Source organism: Eubalaena glacialis, chromosome 4 (genome assembly GCF_028564815.1).
Source record: "Eubalaena glacialis isolate mEubGla1 chromosome 4, mEubGla1.1.hap2.+ XY, whole genome shotgun sequence".
Taxonomy (NCBI): Eukaryota; Metazoa; Chordata; class Mammalia; order Artiodactyla; family Balaenidae; genus Eubalaena; species Eubalaena glacialis.
In genome coordinates this window covers 25,841,880-25,866,864 of record NC_083719.1, presented here as the reverse complement: position 1 = coordinate 25,866,864, position 24,985 = coordinate 25,841,880, and the positions used below count along the sequence as shown (strand labels likewise).

The window sequence follows — 24,985 nt, the reverse complement described above, 5'->3', positions numbered from 1 at the left end:
CTCGGGTGATGGTTAGCATTTTTTAGCAATAAAGTATTTTTAAATTAAGATATGTACATTTTTAAAGACATAATACTATCTCACACTTAATAGAGTACAGTATAGTGAAAGCATACTTTTTATGTGAACTGGGAAACCAGAAAATTCATGTGGCTTGCTTTATTGCAGTTGTCTGGAACCAAACCTACAATATCTGAGGTATGCCTGTATTAAATACATATTGTAACCAACTGGATGTCATGGTGTTATCTATGGCACCCAACGCAATGTCTTGTACTTAAGTGTTAATTAAATGGTTATTGAATTAAATTGAAATGCCATCACCTAAATCTTAAATTTCTTGTGTAAAATGATTTCTTGCTGAAAAGTATTTCTACTTTATATTGTACCACAAACTCATTGGGGGAATTGTAGGGATTAGTGAAAGAAACAACATGAAAGTATTCTGAGGCATGCTATTAAAAATAAAACTGTACTAAGCTTTTGGTAGTGAAGAGGGATGTGGTGGTTCTTTCTAAACTGGGGCAGGAGGTCAAAAACCAAATCTTAAAATGAATAGAGACCCTATAAATCATAATATACTGAAACTAAAGGCTAATTTCCATGTTCATGTAAGATGCAGGTATGGGGAGAAGACAAATATAATCAACTCTGAATGTCCTATTCATTTTATACAAAGCTGGCACTATTGATTGGCCTTTTATTACTACAGCAAGCTTTCCTTCACTTTGCTGTCTTCCTTCACTTTGTTTTCAAGTTCTGGCTTCATGCTTAGGAAGTCCATTACTATCCCAAGATTATAAATATATATTTACCTAATTGTCAGTAAAGTTACAGTTTTATTTTGCACTCTTAATCTTTAGTTCTTATGGGATTTATCTTGTATAGAATATGAGGAAAGAATCTGTTTCCCTCAAAGTGCTAGTGTATGTTGTCTTATCACCCAGTGTCTCTCCAGCACTGGGCACAGGAGGGTCTCAATAAATATTATAGAATGAATAAATTAATGAATGCTGAGTCTGAACTTTCCAAACACTCTTGCCAGGTTTCCCTTGGGACCAACAGTAAGTGATTGTAAGACTGACTCAAATTAAAGTGAAAACCCTGGCCTAAAGCTAAAAGGCTTTTGTGAGGCTGATATCTGCTGCTTTGGGCTATAATTAATTGATCTAACTTGTTGTGGGAATATACTGATGAATTCATTGAGGCATGAAAGGGAAAGATGTTAATTATATTTTTTGAGTCCTGAGAAAAATGTACACGTTATATATATTGCATATATATGTATGTGGAGATATATATATGTGTGTGTGTGTGTGTGTGTGTGTGTATATATATGTAAATCTCTACACCTTTGACATTATTTTTGGATTTGAGATATAAACATTTGAATCTATCCATCTATCTACCATCTATTTGGGTATATATATATATATACATATATATTAAGCATAAGAGGCACTAGAATTTAATATTTAAGAGTATGGGCTATCAAGACTGCCAGGATTTAATTTTAGCTCTGACAAGTACTAGCTGTATGACACTGGGCAAGTTGCCTAAGTGCTCTGTCTCCCAGTTTTGTCTTTAAAATTGGAAGATTGACAGTATTTACTTCAGAACATTGTTGTGAACATTAAATTCATGTAACCATTTAGAATAGAGCCTGCAATATTGTAAGTGCCAAGTGTTAGCTTTTATTATTATTCTACTCATTTTTCCCAATAATCTTTCTTATTTTTTCTCAAGTAATAGATTCAAAATATTTTAAAAAGAACATTTAGGATTATTTGAATGAGAGGTAAAAAAAGAAAAGTCACTTAGCAAAAAAAGCAACTGCTTTATTTATCATAGAAAATATACAGTAGCACACATGGATACTAAAACTGTAAAAGAAAAAAAATTCAGAAAGAACAATGTTTAGTTTAGGTTTGAACTCTGAAAAATAAAATACGTAAATTTAAAGTGTAAACTCAGAGGTAACATCCTGTTTCCAAACACAAATCAAGAATTAAAAAATCAAAACGGCAGACTTCTGTTAATCTGTTTAGGAAGGCATAAATTGTTAATCAGGCTCAAGGCAACATTGTTTAATACCAAGTTTAATAAAAATCTGCCTGGAGGAAGAAGAGGTCTGGTGGCCAATTTTGAAAGCTGAGTAGCTCTGTTTACATGCCTAGTCCCTCTAGCTCTCAGGACACCATTGATAGGGTTTCCTTTCAAACTGACTCCTTTTAAAGGAGTCAGAATTATTAAAAACTATAGCACAGGATAGAAAAGTTATATTTTTTCACTGGTGTGAATAAACTTGAAATAAATTGGAGAAATATTTATTTAAGAGAATCTTCTGCAGCTTGTATGAGAAGAATTTCACAGTAAGCATTTATTGAGCTTTCGCTATATGCTTACATTTGCTAGTGATGCCTTCATCTTAAAACTGTGATCTTGAGATGGAAGAAGTGATATTTTAAAACCATTTTCTCCTATCTTCCCAACCTGTATTTATTCATTCCACAAGGCATCTTATATTTGTATCATGTGGGCTCTCGCTGTACAGGGAATCAAGAAAATTTCCTAAAGTCTTGGCATTGTTTTTAGGAGCACTTGTCAATCAGGTGAAAACTAAATTGGAAAGTATTTGACAAGTGCAGTATCTTCTGAGGAGTGGGAGCCTTGTGGCTGCTTCTTTGGATTGTTGAGCCCAAATTTCACTTGCTTTAAAGTCTTTCTTGATAACATCATGGATATTATTGCCTATTTCTTAATTACAAAGCAGGGCAGGTTTGGCTCTTGTTTTCGTGATTGGTTTCTCTAAACAGCCATGATTATCATATGGAGAAAGAAGAAAAAATAAGCAATTAAAAAATCTATCTTAATTTAGTGACAAATTGGGAGGCAGACATATGCTCTATTAATGTTCAGAACATCCAGGGTGCAAAGCGAACTTCTTGTTGTTTGGTGCACAATTAACCCAGCATAGGGTTTCAATAATTTCTCCCCTCTCTGTCCACTATATAAAAATCTTTCATTACATCACATTAAACTCAGTCGCTTGAGAGCATTTTACTCTTACGTAGCTTTCAACTTCATATTTTTAAGTAAAGTAACTGTCCTATTTAGCATTCTATTTGGTGAAAAAGTGGTTATTCACACGATTACTAGATATCTAGCAGTGTCCTTCCCTCTATTGGGTCATCTCTTAAACTTAATTGCATTGTTTTTTTAGAACACAAAGTACACACATGTTTAAATTCAAGGGGGGAAAGTTAAAACATAAACCATGGTGCTATTTGTAAAGATATTTTGGAATGTGGCATCTGAGAATTAAAAGCACGTTGAGGAAGAAAGGGAAGTATCGTGACACAAAATTTTAAAATGTGGGACCTGTATTTGGCATGCCTGCACTTATTTCAAAGGCAGTTTACCTGCAGGTAAATACATGTTCCTTGAATGCAAAAATTATTGCAGAGCTGGTACTTTCTGGATCTGGAGGTTTGGGACCACCTCCTCTTGACGACAGTTACCAGTAAATGACCCCTTCATTCTGCTGTCTTAATTATGACCTGCCCCAAACATCTCTCTTTTGATAAAAAGGGATATGAGTCAGAAAGAGAGTAAAACTGTGGCACTGATCTTTATCACAAGGCCTTCCTCATAGAATTTAATTCTTTATGAAACACTGACAAAATCCCAACTAGATACTTTTGTACAAGTAATTTACTAGCGAATAATTGCTGGAAGATATAGTAGCTCTACTTGATTCAAATTAGGATCAGCAGTAATATACCAGTCTTGGTGAATTTTATCATTTTACATTGGTGATTACTTAGTCTGACCACACGGTTTTGATCAGTGTTAAATCAGAACCTGTTGCTAAGAAGAGATTAGAATATTTTAGTTGAATGTGAAATTGAGCAGTGCCAAACATTTTATAAAATGGATGATAGTAGATTAATAAAACTCTCTTTTTTTAATCCTGCAAAGGCGGTTTAAGCTTTGCAGCTCAAAATATGATAAGCTCATTTTCATGACTGAAATCTGTACTATGAGCTAGAAGGCAATTGCTTTTTGATGTAACAACACATACCTTAAAATACAAATTGACACCTTAGAAAATTTGTGTTTGTTCACAGTTATATGTAGTTCACTTTTAGGAAAAAAAGATACCCCTTTAATAATGTGTACAGTTAAATTGAGCTGGGTTTTTAAAAAAATTAGATATAAATTTAAAAGTTCTTGTTTTCTACTGAATAATCCACTATGAAATCAAGTAGGCGAATTCATTGCTGATGATACATTCTGGCCATCATCTTGGCAAAGCACAATTTTGGAGGACCTATTAATATAGTCAAAGGTTGTATTAGTATTCCAAATGTTATTATTAATCTCTATAAAGCTTAATTAAGGGATCAAAAGATAACTTTTGTTTGAACGACTTTATATTTTGGGCCATCTATTTGACTTATCATTGTAATTCCCCTTTAGTTTTTACTCATCCAAACAAGTAAAAGACTAAGTCAGTCATTTTACAACATTATGTTATTCATTATCTAACCCAGTGGTCCTCAGACTTTTGGATTTCATGGAACATTAACAGTTATTTTTTTAAAGGAGGGAGGGTTGACATTGGGTTGCTTGCAGATTTTAATTTTGTCAAGGGAAAAAAACAATATAATTTATCCATACACTTTTGTGAAAAAACTGCCATTGTAACTCCAAAGAAGTGGGAAGGTCACTGAGTCCTTAAATTGAATAAATTGAGAGTTATGAAAAACATAATAAATAGGTTGTCATCATGTTTCATATCTGATCACTGACCAATAAACTTTTTCTGTTTTGGGCAAAGATGCACACTTGACTTTGGATAGCCTGAGGAATTACTGATTTAGATAAAGTTCACTCAAAATTACCATCAAGCCATTACAAATAAAACAAAAACCTACATTTTTATCATGTGCCCTAAGTAGTGGTCAAAATTTTGAAGGAAAATTTTAGTTCTTCTTTGCAATAGGAGCTTTACAAAAGGTACGAACACATAAAATTCCTAAGGATGTCTAAATCCTTCTTTTCTCCATAAGTTTCCATGCCTGCTCCTTCATAGCATATTTGTAAATAACAATATTATAGATTTAAATTTCCTCTTTCAATTTTTAATGCCAGAATTGAGTGGAGATGATAAAAAGTCATAATACTCCATAACTAGAAGTCAAGTTACAGAAAAGATAGAGATAAAGAACAAAATGAATTTAGTTTATCCATGGACCAGTCACTTCATCTCTCTGGTCATCAGGTATCTCCAATGTAAATGAGGGGCATTGGGTAAAGTCATCTCTAAGCTCCTTTCTGTGTCTCACATTCTCTGATTATATTTCTAAGTGTCAAACTGTCCATGAAGGCTGGATTAACTACATGACTTTTTGAATGGTGGTAATAGAAAGAATAGAGTTTAATGAAAATGGCTTATCACTGTCAACCATATATAATATTATTGTATTGTTAAGAGGATGTCTTTCTTCCTTTCTCCTTCCTGCTTCCCCCCATCATCCCTTTTCTTGTAAAATTTTACTTGGTAAAGACATGATTCAGAACAAACACTGAACTGTGATGGGAATGAAATAACAAAACTGTGGTCATAAAAGAAGAAAATAACTATTTTTACCCACCAGAAAAGGAAGGAAATAAATACAGTCTTATTCAACTCTACCTACAGTCCCCAGAGCTATGCATATAGTGAGTTTGTCAATGCACTAAGAAAGGACTGAGGCCCTCAGGGGGTGCAGTGAGGTTGCGAAGCCCCCTGTCAATGAAATAAATAGTTGTCATGTTTAGCTACCTTCCTGAAGTATCCCCTCCAACTTGAGGCCCTCTCTGAAGGCAAGAGAAGATAATTTATTCTCTTATAAAAAGTACCATTATTATGCTCAGAAAAATGGCCCACACAATCCTTTTTACTACAATTATAAACTCTAATCCATGCTTCCAAGTGGTTTTTAAAAATTGAATAACCTACAGACATTTTCCTCAGCCTTAAAAATCTGCTTTGCTCTGCTCAGAATAATCCACTCATTCCCATGCTCTCTGCTGCTTTGTATTTCTCAGAGAGTCACACTTTTACTTGTAAGATACCACAAGTGTTTGTTAACAGCACATTCATTAAGTTCTTGGCTCAAACAAATTTCCTAGAAATTCAAACCAAAAAAGGGCTTAAAAGGATACAAGTATAACATTTTCCTTTTGACTTACTGTATAATTATTAACATACAGAATGCATGTAAAATACTTAGAACAGTGTGTGACATGTAGAAAAGCTCAGTAAAGGTTTATTATCATTTACTTTATAATTATCATCGTCATTATTTGGATGTATAAAAATTCTGAACTTACTGGTGTTTTTTTAATCTTGGCTGAATATATATATATATTCACATACACATTTTATAATATATTTGCCATATTTGTTATCAGTCATGTATGGGGTAGGGGTGTGCTGTTCTGCTAGTTCAGTCTTTCTTCACGCTATACCACATATAGAATCCAAATGAATGACTTATATTTGGTCTTTATCACTTCTGGATACTTTGGGTTGCAGGTGTCAGAAGGACACGCAGTATATCTATTTAGCTCGCAGGACAATAAAGATAATAGAAGGAAAGGAGTCGATATTCTTCAAAGCACTAAGAAAACCTTTCTTTGATTCTGCTGGGATTTCAGACCACTTTTTAAAAATGTACTCCTCTGCTTATTTTATGATCCATGCAGGATCATTTCCTTTAGATGGTGATTTTTTAAAGGATAACTTTCAAATTTGCATTCCATGGTAGAGAAGCATAGTATTTATAAACATGTTAATGATGTAATCATGTTTATAAAGTTGTATTTAATAGTAGCAATATTTATAAAGTGGAAAATGCACCCTGTATAAAAATGGCAATTTTAATTCTATTTCTATTCATATGTTTTCCTCTTATGTAAAAATTCACCTCCTCATCTCCTTTCATTTTACTCAACTGGGACACGTCCTCAAGTTAATTTTTTCTTGCTGTTTTCCATTCCTATCATTTATTAGGTCTCCTGAACATCTTTTGGGCAGATCTACCAAATTAGGGAATTATAGAAGGAGAAAAACACAGTGCTTTTTCAAGTGATGAAATATGAAGATAAATTATACCCTGTGGTGTGGCTAGCTTTATGTTCCTCATCTTCTACCTGAGTTGTTCTCTTCCACAAGATAGCACTGAATATGGTAGGAAAAGCTTGGGACCCATGTTGCCCATTTATACTGCACATCAAATTTAATAGTAACAATCTGGCTTTAATTAAACTCTTCCTCTTATAAATCTCAGCAAGGTGATCTGATTAATAGAGGAAATGAGCACCCAACAGTTTTAGTATAATGATATTAAACAGATGCAACAAGGTAAAATAATCTCTAATAATCTGTGAGAATGGGGGACACAGAACCCTCTGCATATGCGTCCACTGCATGTGTGCTCACAGCATTCATTCTTCAGTTAGTTTTCTTTGTTGGAAGAGTTAAAAATTTCCTGCATAGTTCAGTCTTGAACAGCTAGAATACAGACTGTATCTGGTCCCCTCTGACCTAATCATTTTGGCTTAAAGAGCTTTACTCCATTTACATCTGTAGTAAATGAAGGTGTACCACCTTTTTGAAGGATTATTTATACTTTTCCCCTCTTACCTTCTCTCTCTACTTTGTGAGTGATGGGGTTATAAAGACTATCTACTTTTGGCTGTATACCTTAATTAGGGAAAACCTGAGGTTTCTCATCTGATTGCTTTGAAAAGGGGAGCATTCCTTAGGAATAGGAACTTTTAAAAATGTAGGCCGGTTTAATCTTCATAAGAGGAAAGCTCAAACAAAAATATTGTTTAGATCTAGGAAACTCTCTCAAATTCTCATCTGTGTTCAAAATAAAACAAAAAATCCTAATGGAGAGAAAAAAAGAAAAGAATGAAGAGAAAAAAAAAAACCAACCCAAACCCTACATTTCTTTATTTCTTCTCTAAATAGTGTCACAACTGGGTGCTCTGTGTGTAGGTGAATTTTAATTTTCTTCTTTCAGCAATTTCACTATTAGCATGATGTTCTTGAGTCTTTGTATTTAGAATCATTATTCAGAAAAAGATTTAAACCAGGAAGGTTTGATTATCTACGTTTTCACCTTTTTGTGAAGCAAATAAGGTAAGCTCAGTAGACGCTAGCTAGGCTGAAACACTATTAAAAAATGCAATTCAGACTGAGTTACTGCTCGTTATTTTTATAAGCGAGACCCTAATTCTGATCGACCCCAAAGAATGGGCTGCTGTGACTAAGCTAGCAGCAGAAGCAACTGGCTTCTGCCGGATGTTATCTCATTTGGAACACATTTCAAACTTTGGAACAGATTTTTAAATTGGAAGTTGAAACCTGCAGACTGTCAGCAGAAAAGGCTGATTCACCACTGTAGAACTTATCTTACTATGAGTTCCAGGCAGAGTTTTTTTAAGGACTAGGTTACCTAAAATGTGTTGTGATACATCAAAGAGAGAAATAAAGAACCCTTCCTGGAATAAGAGTGACACATGCATCTAAGCATCTTTTGGACTTTTAATATGTGCTTATTTGAATGGGGACTTCTTTAAAATAGAAGCCTCTAGTTCAGTATAACTTGTGGATGTTCATGGATCTCTGAAAGGTTAATTAATTTTTTTCTGCAAATATTGCTTCGTATATGCAATATGAACCCCCATGGTGGGGGTTCTTCATGTGGAGCTTTTTGAGCCATTATTATTATTGGGTAAATTTGAGTGAAAGAAGTACAGTCTTGGCAAAGTTAAAAATAAGGAACATCTTATATCGATAGTGAAGGGAAAGCTGTTATGTGCGTATTATTTTAAATAACAAAATCCATGATGCAACTGAACTGCAGGGAGAAATGCATGGTGTAACCCACTAGAGGTCCCTTCCAACTAAAAAAAGTTTACTTAGTTCAAAAGATTTAGCCTCTGTAAGTTGGCATTCACGACTGCAAAGCGAGTAAGGGCCAGAAGGGGGGACTGCACATTTTACTTCCTTAGGGAGAAACATGGTTTCATTCAGATTATTTGTCATATTTTATCTCTTTTTTTTATCCTTATGTAGCACAATCACTCAATTAGCTCTAGTTAGATATTCAGAACCTGTTGTTCCAAGTTACTGATACATTTGTAAAAAGGAAGTGTCATTTGATGTCCTGGTACTGTAGTTGTGCTTTCTAGAGATATTAGCCGTTTCAAGTATCTCAGAGCAATATTTTGCAAGATAGATTTTTGCTTAAAAAGGAAGAGTGCCTCAGATTAAGTTTTTACTTGCAAAGCTGATGGAAGTGGTGGGTGGAGGAGGTATTATACCCATTTTCTGATAGTAGGCAACTTGGTAGAAAATGATTATGTTTCTATATATTACCTTTGGAGAGTTAGCATTAAGAAATGTAATTGCAATAAATTGATGTAAAAGCCAGATAGTAAAGGGACTAAAAGTCCCTATAGAGACACCAGTCTGTCACTTATAATGGTAGCAAAAGATAATTGTAGACAAGTACAGAAGAACTAACCATTGCTGTTTTCCTTCAGAAATGTATTGCTGCTTCTCATGTTTTTCTGAAGACATGGGTTACTTCCTCTGCTTCTAAAGTATGCCATGAACCATCAAAACAGGTAGAAAAAGACCTGCCTTTTATTTCCCCCCAATACCTTTTTAATTAGAGCACACCAAAGAGCAAAAGGGGGTGAGATACAATCCTGTGTGATTGCATTTTCCAGTAAATTGTTAGATTTCTTTTAAGTTTCTGAGCTCTGCATTGAAAATCTGGCCTCTGGCATAAACTTTGCCCTCCTCCTGCTTGATCATATCCCCTTTCTTCACACCACTTGTTTTATGGCTCTCTAAAAAAACAGCCAGCACAGAGCCATGCAAGTGCTGATACACAAAGGATGATGCTCAAGCCAAACTGGAAGAGATTTTTTTCTCCTCAAGTAAAATACCAGAGGTTTTCCTTTTCAGGGACAGGCATCAGCAAGAAAAGAAAGGAAATAAGCAATCCTTGGTCACCGTTTGTATAAGCTTATTTGTTCGTCATTCTTAGAAGAGTTGTGCATTAACAAGGTATATCCCTGTGTTCCTTTTCCCACACAGGGAGGATTTTGCACCCCCTGGATTATAACCACTCAGAAAGCCCATATTTTGCATGTGCACCCCTCCAAAGCAGTCAGACATGTACATATCAGCCACTCCAGCAACATTTTTTGCAGGAAAAAACCTCTTCTTTCCCACATTATGTGCTTCAGTAAGTGAAAATGAATATTGGCTGAGACACGGGATGATACACCTCCATAGTGTGAATATCAATTAAAATGTCTTTACAAAAAAAAAATGAGAGGGAGAGAGAAATGTGTGGCTATTCCGGATGATTAAACTTCTTGGTACTTGGATGTTCTCTGTAGTTCACTCAGGTGAACAGCCCCTTGCACTAACAAGGACCTGCATATAACTTCCCATAAAATACAGATTTTATTGCAGCAGTGACAACACTTCTGAGTAGGACGCTGACCTTTCCAGCATCTCCCATCTCGAGATCTCCGATAACTGTGGGCATAAGAATAACTACAGAAGTAATCCCAGCTCTGCAATACACAACATAGCAACGTTCCCTCTTATTAAATTCCGTAATTAACGCATTGGGGGCTCCACTTTTCCTGCATCGGACACCTAAAACCAGGCGCACTTGGTTTGTTCTCCAACCAGTCCGGGGGAGGCGTTATCCCCCAGATTTGTGCCTGGCCAGCCTTGGAAGAGCACGAGCGAGCTCCGTCTTCCATATGACTTTTCCCTGGATGGTGTGCAAGAGTCCAACGTTGGACTTTCCTTGCAACCTAAGCATTTCTGCCCTATGTGAGCCGGCAGGCGTTGCCCCCAGCGTGCAAGCTAACAGTTTTTTTAAAGCTTCTTCTCTGAGACAAGTCATCTCTTTAGCCTAAGTTTTCCTTATTGGGAGCATTCGGGAGTTCTCAAGCTACCTAATTTTCTGCTTTAGCCCACAAACCAAGAAATGTAACTCGGCCAAAGCAGTCCCTGCACAGACCCTTGTAATGTGGGCAGGTGGGAATAAATCAAGCCCCAAACGGCTCTGCGGGTCCTGCACGCACCAGCGCCCTTGGTAATTGAGCAGACAACTTTGCAAATGCCGGAGCTCCCTTGGCAGCCTCTGCCGGCGGAGAGAAAGACAGTGGGTTCTTCCCGGCGGCCCCGTCACATATGCCCCCACCAAGCCCCGCCGCGGTCTTACCAGAAGGCGGAGGAGCGGCGCCGAAGCTCCCCGGGAACCGGCGCTCGTTCTGGGCAGCGGCAGCAACGCCAGCAGCGCCAGCAGCGCCAGCAGCGCCGTCCGCGCAGCCGGACCTGAGCGCCCGCCCCGCCCCGGGCTCGCAGGCTGAACATCCCTCCCAACTCCAGCGTGCGGCACCCAACGGGCGGAGATGGCTCTCATTCTGATTGGCTTCCATCAACGCTACAGAATTAAAAAAAGAAAAGGCATGCACCATCGCCAACTGAGACCGAACCCACCTCTGCTCGCCTTCCTGCGCCCGGGGAGACCCTGCGACCCGCCCAGGCTGCTCCTGCCTCCGCCGACGCTGCGGTCGCCCACTCAGCGGTACTTGCTGTCGCGGCTGAAACTGCAGCTCTCGGGACGGGAAGGTTACGGGCTCGGGAGAGCTGGCTCTTGTGGGCACACACTGATTTGCAAGTGAATGAAGTGGGAGGGAGCAAAGAGAGGAGGACTTTGTTAGGCCCAGTGCCTGCCCCCGCCCGCCCCCTCCCCTTGACAGAATGACTCCCTGTGTTTGAAGTCCTGAGCAATTCGCTCCCTGTAACACTCCCTCTGCCACAGGCTTTCCTTTCTTTTCCTTTCTTATTTTTTGGAGGGTTAAGACATACTCAGAACTTGCATGACTTCGTCTGTTCCCTCCTTTATACTATCAAAATGCACCTTGTGCTATTAGCAACGGTTGGATATTCTTTTTTTTTTTTTTTTTTTTTTAACCGACCGAGCAATTACAATTCCCAGGGACACCAGTACCTCGTCGCGCTATCAGTTGGTCAGCTTCGTGTTATAGCACGCATAACATGCACACACATAAAACAAACCCGGTCTCCTAAGATATCAATACTGACGGCTTTTCTTCACAACATAAACAGGCGTTCTCCAGGCGCAAGCAGGCATAGAAACAGACGCGTCTTTCCTTCTCTCCTTCCAGGAAGACAGGTTTTTCACATAGTCCTCTGATCTCTGTTACTCTTTCGGAGTGAGTAACCCCAGGATGTTGTAGAGTGAAGCCATGCTTCCCTGGGCTTGCAGAAACATTCAAATCCCAAACCCTTCAGGCTCACCACTGACTTATGGCTGATTCCATCTTTCTGAATGAGTTAACTACAAGAACGCAAAAGACTTGCAGAAGAGTGTATAATGATATTCAGGTCTGCTTAACAGTTTAAGATGAAAGTTCCTGAAGTAGCATAATCTCCAAATTAAACTATTTGGTACACATAGCAGTTTGCATAGCTATATTTACAGTGACCAAAAAGTAATTTCTAATACTAGGGAACTAAGCTGCAAAAATCTTAAGCATGTCAAAGTATTATTAAGTGAGAGTAATGGTTTTCTACATAGAAGATATAGACATGATGGAGCCAGGCACTGTTAGATTAGGAAAATTAAATCTAATTACCACAGTGATTGCACCCCGGGTCAGTAGCATCCCAAACCAGCTGTTAGTGTATGCTGTAAGTTGTGGGGAGATTTCATTGCATGGTGCACTAAAAAAATCCAGGCTGCTTTGGCTTCTGAGTGGTTAAACAGGTTGGAGGTTGGTCTCCTTCCCAACTGAGCTCTTACTAGAAAATCTTTTGTTTCTCCAATAGAAGTTCAGGCATTTAAATAAAGCCAAAATCAAAGTATTTCCTCTAGGCAGTCACTGCTTCAAAGATGTGTGCATGGAATGGTTTTAGCACAGATGTTCCACACATGGAAGATGGAAAGACTTTGAATTTCTTTCTTGAAAAGATCTTCCTTTAATGAAGAATTGCCACCAACTTACAAAAAGAGGCTGAACATTTTGTCTTCATACAGCTATTCAGACTCTTGTGGAGGAAGGATAGGCGAGAAGAAAGCCGCTTCCGTTCCTCAGATTATGAATTCTTACACATTTAATTGGAAATACTAGCTCCTTATGTTTGTATAGTCCTTTACTGCTTACAAAGTACTTTCACAGACTATTTTATTGAAATCTTCTTTCAGCAAGTGGTCCGATTTTTCCCCATTAGGGCAAAAGAAACAGATTGTTGATGAGATTGCATAGGTTAACATGTCCAAGGCAATAAAAACTGGTAAGCAGAAGAGTCAGAAATATTACTGGTAGAACTGTGGCTATATGTGTGTGTGTGTGTGTGTGTGTGTATATGTATATATATATATATGCCAATAAAAGTAAGCCACATTTTAAGACTGCCTTTTGCAGAAATATATGCAGAATAACTGATTTTTATGGTAAAAGTGGGATAATAGTGAAGTTGATGTTCCCCCTGTTGAACAAGTTTGTATCTCACAAAGGAAATCTCTAATTGTTTGCAATATACTATTCTTCCAACCCCTCTAAGCTACATATCAAAGGTGGTTAAAACAACTACTTTTTATTAAGAATGGATAAACAATCAATTTGCTTTGGAACAATTCAAGTGGCAACATTAAATTACATAAAGGATAGCACTTTTTAATACTAAAAAAGATTTTTGGGTGATTTTTGAGGATTTCTAGCAATATTTACTACAATCATTATTACTTTTCAATTACAGAAGTGATATAAATATCCAGAATTATTTCATTCTCATTTCAGAGATTAAAAAACCGAGAGTTACTAAGGTTAAATGATTATCCAGTGTCATATAAGTACTGTTTCCAGTTCATCCTCTGGCATACCAAAACATGCTGCCAAGTAACAGAAGTTAATTAGAGGTAAACAGATGAGAGGCTCTTTGCCATCATCATGTAGGGTCTTCTCACGAAACTCAAGAGTGGAAATTCTGCAGGGCTTCTGGAAAGACTTGGAAGCAGACACTGAGAAGCCACCAGTACTCCACCTGTGGTACTACTTTCCTGTCCTCACTGTGCTCCTGCTTCTGTTTTGTCTCCCTTCACACTGGCTTCCTCTGTCATTCAGTCAGACCTTCAGAGCAGTACCACTGACAGTTCCAGAGCTTACTTGTTGGAGAGAGTAGTTTCTCCTTCTCCATTTCTAATTTCTTGCAAAGCAGCTCTGATTGGTTGGGTGTTCTCCTGGACCAGTCGACTACCCGCTCCCCCACCCTCTGTGCCCCAGGACCCCAATGAGGGGCAGCAGCTAGGGAATGCCCTTGTGAACTGGAAATACATTCCAAAAAGTGTCCCATTCCATACATTCTCTTGTTTTGTTTAGTAATTTGGTACAGCTGAAGTATCTCATCAGTTTTTAGACTACTTCATTATTTTATATGCTTCAGTCAAAATTACTTGTACTTATCGCCTTTTACAGCTTGCAAAGTTTCAGTTTTTAAAAAATACTCCTTCATAGACCATTACTAGGGATATTAATTTTGATGAGGGATTTTTCAACTTCTAAATCTCTCTTCAGATGATTAAGAGGCCATATTATCCTTATAATGGGGTTGAATATAAATAAATAATTACAAGTTCTCTGACTTTTCAATAATATGCATCTCTATGCAATGATTATCTGATAAAAACATTTTCATGATCATCAACAATTATTCTTGATTAGAAGAAAAAAGTTCACTTTTAAAGCCATGTGCCTAATTAAGAATCTTGGCATGGGTAGTTTTGCTTCATCCAAATCTTCCGTCTAAAATTTACCTTAAATGTGTTGTTACCAGAAAAATTACACACGTTACAATGCTTATTACTTAATCATCACGGTGTGCACATGTGAAGAGATTTCACTGAGGAAGGAGTGTTTATTTCCCACCTCTGCCCTATGTGTGTATGCACGTGTGCTCACATGCATACACACACATGCATGCACACACACACCAGTGTTTAAGGGGGAAAAAGGTTTAACCACTCTGGGTATTATTGAACTGAAACAAAGGAGACAGGAAACCTCAATGGAATTCCTTTTTTGTGAGAGTCATAGACATCTCAATACAAGCTAAAATAAATTCACACAAACTTGTGTGCTTATCCAGGTTTTCTAATCCTGGGAGAGTTTCCAATACTGTATTTAAAATGGGTTGGATCCCAGGATGCATTAAGACATTTCCCTCTTGGTCATTATATTTGACTCATCACTATAGGTAGACTACAATAGCCAGGAGATTTCCAAATGTGATAAATGCGCAGCAGCAAAATGTTATTGACATACACAGGACATTTTAGTACTCTGGGCATTTCCAGGTTGGTAGAGTGGACTTCAATTTTTGCCAAATTCTTTTATATTTTATTCATTGCTTAGTGGTAGAATCTAAACTTGTCTGATCAGATATCTACAATTCAAGTTTGGTAGACTGTACTGTGTTAGTGAAGGAGCATGTCCTGCTTTAGAAGAAACAGCCCATTAAGAGGATATGCAAGGTGTCAGCATATTCTCTTAAATAACTGGTATAGATGAGAATAAACAGAAAATCCTACACTTGGATCCAGAGGGAAAAATAATTCCTTTCTCCCACTAATCCCTCTCCCAATTATAGAAGCACTTGATGGGAATAATGGCAGGCTGGTGTGGGAAAGACAGTATAATAACACATGTTTAGAAATATTTTGGGAATATATACATAGTGAGAGTATTAAAATTTCACAGATTTTGTCAAAAGAAGGCAAAACAAAGGCAAGAAGATTATCCTTTGTGTAGGCATAAGTGTTCTCTTTAGAATAGACCAGACCTCACCTTAGAACCTACTGTTCGTCTTTAGGTACCACACTTAAATACCTTTTTCTTTTTTCCCCCTTCTCTGTATTTTCACTGTACTTTCTAAAACACCTGTAGTACTTTAGCTAGACCTCATTGTTTATGTATTCTTGTTCGTCTACCAGACTATATCCACTGAATTACTGAAGGTAGAGTGTTTGCCTGTTTTGGTTATCATTTTAGCTCCTGGTGCTTGAAAAAAATGCTTGGTGCTTACATGTATAAATAAGTAGAAATCTAGATAAACTAGAATTGATATAGTAGACAGAATGTGGAGATGATTCATAGACTTACGATCATGTTTATGAGCTAAAGGTGACAAGACTGGAAAAGAGAAGGTTCAAGTTGGCCATGAGCACTTTCAAATACTTGATGAACTGTCATATGGAAGAAAATTAGACTGGCTTTTAATGTGACAGAAGCTTCAGTTAGTATCTATTGGAGAAGCCACTGGAAGGTACTGCATTTTGTTAATTCTAAGATACCCGTATTTTCCCATTTTAACATCTCTGAAATTATGATGCCTCTTAAAATTGATGTGATAATAAAGGATCATGTCATGGTATAATTGACAGTGTCTCTTCTTTCTTAGTGACATAAAATAATTGTGCAACTTACTACCATTGGCATCTTTGATCTGATGACATGCAGATGGTAGATTTCAGCTCAACATATGGAAGAATTTTCAAACTCTTAGTTCTGTTCAAGATGAAAGGTACTGGCAGCTTCAGCATAGCAATGGGTCCCATTCCTGAAGGCATTCAATCACAGACTGGACAAACACTTGTTATAAATGAACTTACCAACTTCCTGATTGAATGATCTTTTACATCTTTGTCAAACTTGAGATTCTTGAATTCTCAGCCTCTTATTTTTGTAGAGGAGAAAACAAGGATAATACAGGTTAAGTGCTTTGTCCAAAGTCACACATCTCATTTGAGACCAAGAGTGGTCTGTCCATGCTTCCCATTTTGTACACCCGAAACTAACACAACATTGTTAATCAACTATACTCCAATATGAAGCTACTTTCATTTACTGTTTATCCTTGTTTTCTCTTCAAGCTTGCAGTATAGAAAATGGGTACATACAATATTTTGATAAGAACAATAACTAACATTTTCTGCCTGTATACGATATGTCATTTACTTGTTCTTTACATGTGTTATCACATTTAATCCATGTGATGGCTCCTGGGCTAAGTATTATTCTTGTTTGCAGATGGGGAAGCCAAAGAATGGGAGGTAAAGTAATTTGTTCAAAGTCACACAGTTAGTATGAGTCAGAGCTAAGATTCAAACACAAACTTTGAAGTGAGTTCCTGTACTCTAAATCACTATATAGGGGCACAGAATTTACTGCAGAATCTATATGGAGTGGTGTGAAAATCAAAATCTGCCATAGTATGAAATTTCTGATTTTAAGATAAACGTGCTTTGGGTGTTCCATTACTATCTTTTTTTATTATTTGCCTCAAGGTATCCGGATAATGGTTTCAGGTCTCCACTGCATTTATGTTCAAACAAAACCTTAAGTGCTTTTGTTAAATTTTAGGACCAGCAGAAAGCTTATCGATAAACTGATAAAGTAAATTTACTTCTCAAATCAAGAAAATTCAGTTTTATTCTCTGCTGTGTATGTACCTAACCCATGCCTACTCCTACTCTTTTCCTACCTAGAGGTACCCCCAAGTTGAGAAAAATCAGTATTTAACTTATTTACTGACCTTTGTTTTTTATTCATTGTGGGCCCTTGGCCATCTGTAAAGATGCATTGATTCTTACTGTTTTTTTTTTCTGAGGAGAGCTATCTTTGTGCACTTCTGAACCCTCAGGCGGCAGTCTTTATTCCTCAGAAAGGAATCCTTCATAGCGGATGCAGGCAGAATTCTTGTTCACAGCTGAGGTCCTCTCTTTGCTCCTGGGAAACTATACTTATTACCTCTCTTAGAAGGAAAAAGAAAACTGGAAAAAAAGCGGCTGGGTGTCAATTGATAAGAAAAATTTTGAAAGAACCTTAGTTAAGTCCGTTTTGGGGGGTACTTTTCCAGACATCATAATATTAAAAATATCAAAAAATATTTTCATATGCAGGTAGTTTACTGAAAAAATGTGTAGTCTTGACCAATCCCTTGTCTTTTGGCCTTGGTTTATTTATCTGTAAAATGAAGGTGTTGAAATAGTTTTTTACTCCAGTCATTATTCTGTCTTTTCTTTACATGTTGCTATTCTGTGTATGGCCACTAGGGGGACAAAGGAAAGGCCTTTCTATTGAAACTTGCTTCCCATTACTAATTTGGAATAATGTCGTGAAGAACAACCACAGGGAAAGCCGGTTTTTCTTAATGAGACAGTGAATATTTTAAAATGCCTTTTTATTAATTTGTATTAAACTGTGATACGAACTAGTACTTCTTTGTAATATTTGAGAATTGGAGGAAAATGATTATTACTATTTCTATGACCACTAAAGTCTTTATCATTATAATCACGTATCTCCGTGAACATTACCGTGTTCAAAAAGGCCGTGAGCCTTTTTGAGAAGTATCACAAGCCACAATATTTTAAGAATGCAGATAAAGGCATTTAAAGGATATTTTGAAACTTTTTAGTCATTATCAAAGTTGGTAATAATTAGTTAACATTTTCAGAAACTAAAGCAACACAAATAAGGAATTTCTAATTGCAAATTTGAAAGGGAGCTGAATGTTTTGTAACTGAAAAAGGTCCATGTATACACAATAATCTTTAAAAGCAATTTTAGTAGCTAAGATTTATTGAACACTTACTATATGCCAGGAGATGTGTTAAAAGCTTTTGTTCGTATTCTTTTGATTCTCTCAACAACTCTGTGAAGTAGTTACTTTATCAGGTCCATGAGTAAATGAAGGTTTAGAGGGATCCATTGACATGCCTGCCACACTGCTGGCCTGTAGCAGAGTGGAGCTTTGAATCCAGGCACTCAAACATCGGAGTGGCAGATACTCATCCACAGCTATATTGGTAACAGCCTGTGCTATATTGCTCTTCCGGATTATAAAATGCTTCACATTCATTGCTGCTCTGTGTGTTTACTACAGTTCTCTTCAGTAGAGGGTGCGGATATTATTAGCCTTTGTGTTTTCAGGCAGGGCAGGAAGACTCAGAAAGGTTCAGAGTCCTGAACAGGAATCTACAGTTTGGCTTCGACAGAATGCATTAGAAACAAGAGTATTTTATCTTCAACTATTGGAACCAGAATCTGGGGATGGGATGAAATTGTCTACTTTCTGAGCTTTTGGTTTTGAAAAGCGTATGCTTATAATCTAGTTGTCTCTAACTCAAAAACGAGACCCTAAAGTTCTCAGAAGCTTGAAATTTCCCATTTTTGAACATCAGTAGTCACTCCATTTATCAAATGCCTATTAGGTGCCAGGAATTACAGTCAGTGCTTTATGAGTTGCCTTTTTTGATTCCTTATGACAACCTTCTAAGCTCAGTATTCACCTCATTGTACAGATGGGGAACAGAAACCTAGAGAGATTAAATAACTTATTCTAGGTAACACAGCCAGCAAACGGTTGGATCTGAACCCAAATCCTGAGTATGACTTGAACTCAATATACTTAATGAGGTTCAATGTATCACATTTGTTTGAAATAGTTGTGGTGACACTTTCTATTCTTGGGTATAAATGTGCCCCACGTTGCAACTGGTGAGGCAGGAAGACTGTGGCTTTATGTGGATGTGAATAAGTACATGCAATAGAAGAGGAGGGTAAGGTTTCTGCTGGTCTTCTTTATTTTGCAAAATCTGATCATTTTTTTGGTGAAGCATAAGGCAGAGCCATCCTGTCTTAAGACATATTGGGGCCCCTGTCCTGGAGTGACTAGCTCTGAGCAGTGAATCAGAGGAGTTGGAACGCAAGCACTTTCTACTGATATGATAATATCCAGTTTGTCTCTTAATGTTCCCACTACCCCCAGTACTGGCTGGTGGAATCTTCCTGTCTTTTGCCTGATCCTCACAGCTCAGTCCTTTATTTTTCAAGATTCATTTCACATTTTGTTCATTTGAATATGATGCTTGTTTGAAGTGGAAGGAGAAAGAAGCACAAAGCCTGCCTATCCTTAGTCCCCTCAGCCCCTTGGAGATGCTGCTAGAAAAGGGGGCAGATCTTATAAAATTATATAGCAGTTCAAGATTAAATTGATTATCTTTCCTCAGAGGGTTTCATTTTAAATAAGTGATGACACACATAAAATTAGACCAAGAAATAGTACAATGTTATATGCTCTTGTATTTTTTTTTTCTTGTTGACATTTTTCATCTGTGACAGTTCATCCATGAGGGTTTTGGATAAGTGCATACAAGTTATATTGTGTACTTAAAGATAGTAATTTCATTTGTTATTTTTATTTGTGCATTTATTTGCAAATGTTTGCAAGCCTTCATCTAAGTTTTCATTGAAACTTTCTTGAAACAACATTTTTGCACTGCAAACTGGTAGATTCTTGAAGTGTGACTTGTTTCATGCATATGTGTAGTCAGACTTCAACCCCATCGTATGTCACTTCTCTGCTCCTGCACTAAGGACTTTCCCATAAAATGAGGCAATACATAAGGGGAACTTGAATTACCTGCCTAAGTATCGCAAGATAGCATTTAACATTCTAGTTTGACTCCTTCATTTCATACTACCTCTTCCTCCCTTTTTCCACCCTCTTCTTGGAGCATCTAGGCTATCCAAAAAGAAAATGATTATGTGATTATGATGCCAGAGAAAAGTAGTTATGGTGTGTCTTACTAAATCATTTTGGGGCACATATCTTATTCTGATAACATTCAAATGGCCCGTGATTACAAACATACAGAGTTCTTGAAGATTGATTAAACATTAAAAATACAGCATCCTTTTGCATTTCTAAATGAAAATCATTAGACCAGGCTATTAAAAATGGCAAGAGAGTACATAGCTTATCGGATGAAACATTTAAATTCAGATTTTTCTGGTGCAAGTTTTTATGGTGGAAACCATGCGAGAAATATTACTTAGTTCACACCTCCTTTGAATCCTTCTGCATGTTGCTGCCTCTGCAGCATTTTACTAAAAAGTTACAGTGACTTCGGTGAGATTTTGTGGTAAGCTGAACTCCTCACAGCTTGATCCTTCCCTGACTTTGTAGTGAAAACCACTGTTGTTGAGTGGAACACAGGTTGCTAGTTGCTCTGTTGGATCTGGCATTCGACCCAAATGCCGCATGTTTATTCCTTACTGACTAGTGGCTCCATTTGATTGCCCTTCTGATGCATGCCTCTGAATATACACTGGGGTGGGAAAATATTTTGGGGTGCAAGATCTAAACAGAGCTTAGTGATCTGAATCTTCCCATAGAGCAAATTTCCTGGTTTGTGGTTCACCCTCTCAGGGTTGAGACTGATGCAAAGATGTTGATGGGTTTTAGAGGCTGGCCTCTTGGGACATGGCAGCTTGCCATGATGCCATCAGTTTAGACTAATGATTGCACAGAATTCTCATGAAGCAGATGGCTACTAACCACAATATTAATATTATTTTGCTTTGTACGTTTAGGGAAAAGATCATTTCACAGTTGCAAAGGAAAACCTCGTTTGGATTTTATAAAGAATGATCTGCAACAGAAATAACATGCTGTCAGGACCTGTTTTATATGCTTTCATTATCAGTGACAAATTGTGATATTAATTCTATAGCAAATTTGTGCTTGGGATTTTAGCATTTCTCTCAGCCATTTCCTTTCTCTGCATAGCTAGCTGTAGAATAAAATGCTCTGAATTTTACCTTGGAGGGATCAACAGCTGGATTTAAATGTTACCTCTGTAATTTGCTTAGAGATACCATTGTTTATAAATGTGAAGAGTGGATGTTCTTTGACAGGATTTGGAATGAATAGAGGTTTGATGTAATTGCTTAGATAATCCAGGTAGCAGAGACACTTCTGCCCGGATTCCCAATAACATAGCTGAAACAAAAGAAATTTACTTCTGTTTGAATTAGTCAGGTAATTACTTATGCACTCTGTTTTGCTGATGACATTCTGGTTTGAGTGTATTGGGAGAGATGGTGGTGACAGTTAAGCTCATGTGATGGAATGGTTGTCCTGTGATCTGTGTAATTCAGCCATGGGGTGCCAATCATTATTTTATTTTGATTAGTGTCTGGACCTTCTATAATGCTATTTTCAGGATAACTTACTAACAAAAGTAACTCAGGAATGCCTAATATTAGGACATTAGGGAATTTAGCATGGCTTTGCCTCAAGCACAAGAATTTTAAAATTTGGAACATGAGAGTGAAATGGAGTACTTGGCAGTGGTATGCAAGTTTTCTGTTCATCTCTCAAACCATCTTGAAGCCCAGCATAGGCAAACACGATTCATCGTGTGCAGTTTTTTTGAATAGAGCAGATGTTTGGAAATGGTTTTTGACCTGCTTGGTGTTTTGACTTTCTTATTTTTGTGAAGTCTTTAAAACATAATATAAAAAAGGAAGGGAAAAGAACTAACTGCTTTTTGGATCTAGTAAACTAATAAGAGAGAACATAAAATCATAAAATGATAGGCAATGGCTAATGAATAAGAGAAGAAGAAAATCACATCTTTTCATGGAAAGGGTTGGAAAGAAGACTTAGTAAGGGATGATACTCATATTCCACGTACAAGGTCTGTTTTGAACTCTTGGTAGTTTAGTTCCAAATGCAAAACAAGAAAAGAAAAGGCTTACTCAGTATCCAAGTGACTGTTTCTTAACAAACTATCCTTAATTATATTCGACATGTAGTTTTTGACCACTTAGCAGTTTTGCAGCAATAAATTAGGATAGGAGGTGACATGATTAGATGGAAGTTTAATGACAGTAGGCCTGACAGCTAACCTTGAGCGGCAAGAGAACAACCACCACAGAGCAGACATTGAGGGGAATACAACAGAAATACAGCGATGAATCCTCACAAAGATGACTCTACAGTTCAAGAAAAGTTAAATTGTAGTCACTTTCCCTTAGAAAGTTAGTAATGATTTCTTTAAGAAGATGATGAATGACAGTGCAGTTAGGCAAATGAGTAGGTGTGCATCAATAATTTGGAAAAATCATTTATGTGGAATAGTGGATTCCCAGTGATGCAGTTCATTAGGTGTCTTTGCATTTGAGTTGGGTCATGTCAAATCAAACAAACGTTCTATCCCTCCCTGGGTAGTATGATTCAAGAAATACTAGTGTGTGTCAAATATCTGAAATTACTCCCTTGGAGATCATTCCTTTGGGCCTTGAAGGCATTTTATTTTCACAAACCTCCTGTTAAAGTTAAAATACCTATAGGTCATAAACTGTACTCTGGTAATCTATGGATATTACATTATTAGATACTGTGAGAATTTTATGTAGGATAAGCACTTATTCATTTCTTGAGCTCAAACTATCTCCATACTCTGGATACTGAGGAAAAGACTTGGAAAGCAAACAGCATATTTCAATTCTGTAAAACAGTTACCCAACTTTCATTTTCACCTTCCCAGGGAATAGGAATCTTCTAAGCTTGATGCACTGGAAAATTCCATCCATGGTGCTAGCTGTAGCTGATAAATTGTTGGTTCACACTTTTTGACTATATGACAAGCTTGCCGAGTAAATGGTACTACAATTGCAAAATAAACTTTGCAATTAAATGGCATTTAGTTATATGCAAGGATAACTCAAAGATGATTGGCAATGTTATATAAGTTAGTAAGGGAAATAATAAATGTATGCAATTCCAGTGAGTACATAACTATATGGGCAACCACGCTTCTGGTTATTAGTAACAGGAGAGAAGAGATGGAGACTGCAGAAGGGGTGAAGGAGAAGCTGTGACTGGAACAAATGTGGAAATAAAGCAAACTGTTGGCCAGGTGGCCCACCTTGTTTGGGGAGGGCACCAATGGTGAGCTCTACCAATCTCAGTTCCAAGTTGAAAAACAATTTGTAGGAGGATTGCTTACTTTTAGGGTAATCATCCATCCTGGATTGCCTGCGATAGTTCCAGTGTATACCTGTTGTACTGGTTTAATTATTATTATTATTATTTTTTTAACATCTTTTTTGGAGTATAATTGCTTTACAATGGTGTGTTAGTTTCTGCTTTCTAACAAAGTGAATCATCTGTACATATACATATATCCCCATATCTCCTCCCTCTTGCATCTCCCTCCCACCCTCCCTATCCCACCCCTCTAGGTGGTCACAAAGCACTGAGCTGATTTCCCTGTGCTATGCGGCTGCTTCCCCCTAGCTATCGATTTTACATTTGGTAGTGTATATATGTCCATGCCACTCTCTCACTTCGTCCCAGCTTACCCTTCCCCCTCCCTGTGTCCTCAAGTCCATTCTCTACGTCTGCATCTTTATTCCTGTCCTGCCTCTAGGTTCTTCAGAACCATTTTTTTTTTCTTTTTAGATTCCATATATATGTGTTAGCATACGGTATTTGTTTTTCTCTTTCTGACTTACTTCACTCTGTATGACAGCCTCTAGGTCCATCCACCTCACTACAAACAACTCAATTTTGTTTCTTTTTATGGCTGAGTAATATTCCATTGTATATATGTGCCACAGCTTCTTTATCCATTCATCTGTCGATGGACACGTAGGTTGCTTCCATGTCCTGGCTAATAGAGCTGCAGTGAACATTGTGGTACATGACACTTTTTGAATTATGGTTTTCTCAGGGTATATGCCCAGTAGTGGGATTGCTGGGTCGTATGGTAGTTCTATTTTTAGTTTTCTAGGGAACCTCCATACTGTTCTCCTTAGTGGTTGTATCAATTTACATTCCTACCAATAGTGCAAGAGGGTTCCCTTCTCTCCACACCCTCTCCAGCATTTATTATTTGTAGATTTTTTGATGATGGCCATTCTGACTGGTGTGAGGTGATACCTCATTGTAGTTTTGATTTGCATTTCTCTAATGATAGGGATGTTGAGCATCCTTTCATGTGTTTGT

At 37.3% G+C, this 24,985-nt stretch overlaps 1 protein-coding gene across 2 annotated transcripts in view; it reads right to left on the bottom strand.

Annotated features, from left to right (window-relative positions):
* The window catches only part of CDH6 (cadherin 6), a 126,959-nt gene extending 115,287 nt beyond the window's left edge, over positions 1 to 11,672 (bottom strand). Inside the window, exon 1 of one of the 2 annotated variants that reach the window (XM_061187683.1) lies at positions 11,600 to 11,672. The gene's annotated coding sequence lies outside the window, so the exon portion shown is untranslated. Of the gene's footprint in view, positions 1 to 11,321; positions 11,357 to 11,599 lie in introns of those variants that run through there. The other variant, XM_061187684.1, reaches the window with a different exon arrangement.
* Between the last annotated feature and the right edge of the window lie 13,313 nt (positions 11,673 to 24,985).